This window comes from Sardina pilchardus, chromosome 24, assembly GCF_963854185.1.
Source record: "Sardina pilchardus chromosome 24, fSarPil1.1, whole genome shotgun sequence".
Classification (NCBI taxonomy): Eukaryota; Metazoa; Chordata; class Actinopteri; order Clupeiformes; family Clupeidae; genus Sardina; species Sardina pilchardus.
The window spans coordinates 15,863,202-15,868,413 of NC_085017.1; positions in this window are offsets into that span (position 1 = coordinate 15,863,202).

The following is a 5,212-nucleotide window of genomic DNA, read 5'->3' on the forward strand; positions in this document are numbered from 1 at the left end:
CCACACACAGACACTCCTTTCCTTCAGAAGTCTGGTGCATGTAGCATTCTGGTGAGATGACGGTGTCCCAGGTGTTCCACTGATGTCAGCCCAATCAGCGGTCTCTCTCTGAGCTAACGGGCTGTTCAAAGCGCACTTGTTTGAGGCTCGCCCCGCCGTTAGCCGGCCCTAATCTGTGTTATCAGGGCCTGGTCCGCAAATAAGTGCTTAGAGCTGGAAGTTGGAGCTCTTATCTCCGCACACTGTGGGAGGAGGTACCTCTTCACAAGGGTGTTTACAGAGGACCTGGCAACATAGACTACCTCATCCTCCCCCACTGTCCTCCCAGGTCAGTATCACACACACACACACACACACACACACACACACACACACACACACACACACACACACACACACATATATGTACATAGATGGAGCACACATATGATACAATGTACCACACATGCACACACACACACACACACTAGCAGAGACAAACCAGGACAGACCCACCCAATGACATCAAGTAAAATTTCACCAGGAACGTTAAACCGAACCGCTTAATGAGCCAGAATTCCTTAAAGTCAATTCCATGGCACCCACCCTCCCCAAAAAATAAAACAACTGCCGAAGAGCGCAGCACAGAATGTGCTGAGCCAAGCAGCCCACCTCACACACACACACACACACACACACACACACACACACACACACACACACCGACCACAGTGCCGAGGCTTTTTCTCCCGAGCCCATTCAATCTCGTTTTCTTTTCCCCCTTCTCCATTTAGTTATTTACAACATCCTGGGTAACAAAAGGCTGTCTGCAGCGGTCGCTCTGTGTGCTCTTGCAAAACAGCGTTCGCTGCCCCCAAAAAACGCTCACCTCACCCGCTCCCTCTGATTACACACACACTCCGCAGCCAAGGGTGGTGGTGCTGGGGTGGGGTGGGGGGGGTTGCATTCATCTGGGGAGGAGATCTCAGCCTGCGATACTCAGTGGAGGAGTGCTGTGGCTGCTTCCCACATCATTACGAGCATGGCAACCTTATCCGCAGCCAGGGGAAGACTGGTGGAGCAATCGCAGGGAACATTAAATAAACGAGTAAATAACAGAATAAATAAGCCTGCGAACGAATAAGTAAGTAATACTTGTTAGCGAGCGAGCAAAAATAAATAAACAAAATAAATAACATTCTCGACGCCAGAAATCCTCCATCCACCATCCGCCGTCCCAGTTTTATTTTATTTTATTTTATGGCGGCTTGGACCACCGTTTGACACAAGTCATGATACACGAGCCTACAAAAAAAATCTCCCTGATTGAGGCCTTCACTAATTGTTGCTCTGCGAGCACAGCTTGGCTCGCGCCACATGCGAAATGGATGTAGCACTCCCCCGATATCCTCTTACTCTCCTCATTTTCTCCCATTTGGCAAGCGGGATTGCTCTCGGCGGGCCCGAGAGCTGCGCCACACCACGCGGCCATTTGTCTCCTTGCGTTCTCCGTCTCACCTTTAATGGTGCCTGTCACCATCGCACGGGAAGCTGGGGAGGGGAGGGGGGAGGGGGGGGGAAAGGATGTCTAGTGACATCATCCAGTCATCATTTACCCTCTTTTTTGCCTAACAAACTATGAAGTCAGCAACACCATATTGCAATGGGCGCTAGAGAGAAAGCAGAGATGCAGAAATGACTTCAGGCGTATGCTTTTGCATGGAGACGGGGCTGCGTTCATTTGTCCGATGGCTCCCAGCCCTTTGCGTGGCTAATCCAGAAGATATTACTCATCCACGCCGGCACGTTCCCAATCAGATAGAGCACGGTTTGAATGCAAAAATATGCAAGTTTTTAACAGGAGACAGTTGAGAAGGGCTTATGCAATCCCCAACCTGTCAAAGCAGACTGTCCATAAGATGCACCGTACTGTACTTGTTTATTCTATCTGATTGTATGGAAACCAAGGCACTGTACATTTGTGTATATGTTCATATGCTCATACATACACACATACTGTATTAGAGGCACACCCACCCTGCTGAAACAGAACACACAGACACACAGACACATATAGACACACACACACACACACACACACACACACACACAGACGCAGACGCAGACGCAGACGCACACGCACACGCGCACGCGCACGCGCACGCGCACGCGCACGCGCACACGCACACGCAGACGCAGACGCAGACGCAGACGCAGACGCACACGCACACGCACACGCACACGCACACGCACACGCACACACACACACACACACACACACACACACACACACACACACACACACACATACACTCAGAGGAATGCACATATTCACTTGCATATGGGCCATGAGGCCAATCCCCATCCTATGGCTTTAAAGATGGATAATGTGTGCTGATGGGGTCCACAAACAGTCATCCTCAGAGGCACCCCCACTTCGCCCACCCATCCCTTCCCCTCCGTCTCCTGGGAGATGAGCGATGGACCCCTTCACCTGCCTGATAAGGCCCTTAAACAAGGCTACGCCTGTCTCCCCACAGCCCAGCGGTGGGCCACCAATCCAAAACCTCTCCGTCGGGATGTTTTTTCCATTCGTCTTCCTGGACCTTGGTGTGAGGACGTTACCCAGAACCAGGAATTTTAGTCGATTCTGTCACCGTAGTAATCCCTTAATGGTGCAGTTACTACTCGGGGAGTTTCGGAAAAATGCACACTATTTACATGGCGGGTCAGCTGCTGTATGCTGTCAGTCCGCCTTGGGGTGGAGGCGGTGGTGGTGGTGCTCGAACGGAGCAGAATGGGACAGCTGGTCATTGTAACCGTGCCTTCACCGCAAGTTGGGCAACACACGAGTCCAAGCTCCGGAACATGCCGTTCAGATGAATAATATGTTACAAATCCTGCATTAAGCGCATTCATCTGTCATACTTACTTTTGTGAATATATACAAGTTGATTTACAATGTACACACAGACGATTTACTGTTAACAAGGCGTGCGGGCAATGATAGTGTTTCATTTTTTCCTCACACACATCTTGGTGATGATTGAGTCGGTTCAGCGTAAAGGTTCTAGAGTTCTTTTCATAAATAATATAAATGGTAAACATTTCCAAAAACAACATGCTGTTTTTTTTCTTCAACGGAACCAATTTAACAACGCAGGGATCATTTGCAATGATAACATTGTCCAAGACGGATGTTTAGAATGTAGCAAGACGTATGCGCACACCTAAACCTACTGGAATATGTCATGTTTTCTAAACTGCGAACCTAAATATTTGCTTCTGTTGAAGACAGGCCTGTCTCTCCATACAGTTACGGCCCTGTGCACATGTGGTAGATCTTATGAAACCTATCCCGGCCCTTTCATGTGCACAGGCCCTAACAGCGCAAGGATGAAACATTTATGAATTCTATATCCACTTACATGCGCATATGATATGCTCCAGCATGTGGAGAGAGCAGGAAGCATAGTGTGCATTGTTTGAAGAACGGTAAGCTGTCTGACTTTGAAGTGGTTCACCGCGAGTGCACGGCCAAAGGAAATACCACCGCGCAAAAAGCCTGAGCTGGATATGTCACCAAAGAAACACATCTGACCTTGTTGGTTAATGCCTTGGTTTTTTTTTTCTTCTTTCCCTTTTACACTGCTATGTATGAGCTGTCTAAAAGGACTCTGAAGGGTCTTTCCGAAGCATAGTGACGGCTGACGGTCTGACACTTGGATCCCTCTCTGATGAAAACCTTTCATGGTCATGGCTAATGTATTGCATCGGGATAGCGGAGATGACAAACGGTACAAAAATATAACGGTGATTTATCCACGGGGGCAGGTGTAACAGGTAATAAAGCTCCACAGCTCCTGGCACAGGCGACCGTGCAGAGCGAGAGGTATGTTTTTGTTGTTTACAGTGGTTCGAACGCTAGCGTCGCTAAAAACAACACAGTGTAATCATCTTAGTTTTGGAACGATCTCTGTCAGAGATTAACAGCCGGAGTTATCTTTGGCACCATCACTGGGCGCCTCCATTCATTTCGCTCCGTATTAAAATGCAAGGGTTATCTGTGGTGTGACAAGACATCTCGGGCTTGAAATAACAAGGCTCGAGCAATTCCGGAGTCCTCAGCGCAGTGAGAGGGAGAGGCCTTGCACATCATTGACGCTCTGTTTCTGTGTTTTGACATTTTGTGCCGCGCGGCAGGTTCTATTGTGCATTCTTTCGGTAACTTTCCCTGATTCGATTGCTTTTGCTTGTGTTTTCCGACTCCCCTCACCCGATGGACGACCCGCCATGTCGGAGGCGAACCAAAGCGTTTCGTGAATCGGAGTCGTTAGGGTTGCGCTGTGTTTTTGCCAGCAGCAATGTTCTCTCCGCCTGTTATTCATACAGGTTCGAACGAGAGGGATGAGAAGCTAAGGTTAGCTCGGCCAACATCTCTTAATATCAATAACCTTCCGACCTGCAGTCGGTCTAAGGGGCCACGGGCGAGCGCTAATAAAAGTATCCCTATATCAGGAGTGGCCGGTGGAAAGATGCCAGATTATGAATAATCGGTCAGGAAAAGGATGAAATTACGACCAGATCCAGCGTATATCGCCCAGACCGCATGAGTTCGACAAGCCACAAAAGGTGAAAGCCCAAATCGCAGCGTGAAAGCGCATATTTTAAAACAATGATGGGAAAGGGATTGCGCAATAAGACACAAGTCGTAATTTCACAGTGTTCGGCGAAAGCGCACAAAGAGTTATAGCTGCGGGCCACCCATTGAAAACGCCACTGGTAATGACTTAGTGATTGGCTCGCAAAAACCTGGGGACATGCCAATATTGGACCGCTTCAAGCCCCAAGGGAATTGGAGCTGTACATCAAAAATGACACATTTGTGTGATTGAGAGCCCAAGCACTTGACAGAATCTCCATACACGCTAATAAAACTTGCTGTCTGAAATCCCGACGAGTTTCCCCCATTCGTTCCTGGTCAAAGGGCATAGGGCTCCTAGCATGTGTATGGTGTGTTATGTCAAAGTGAGGGTAAATAAATATATAATACAAAGACAGAGTGAGCAAAAGACAGCAAGTTCTGAAAAGATGTCCCTCTTGTCAAGGTTAACATGGCTGTCTTATTATAACAGACATTTATGGACCTCGACTAAAATCATAGAAGGAGAGGGAGGGGGAGACTGGAGCCCAAGCATATCGTGAGTATTTCCACACTGAGCAAAGCAGTGCT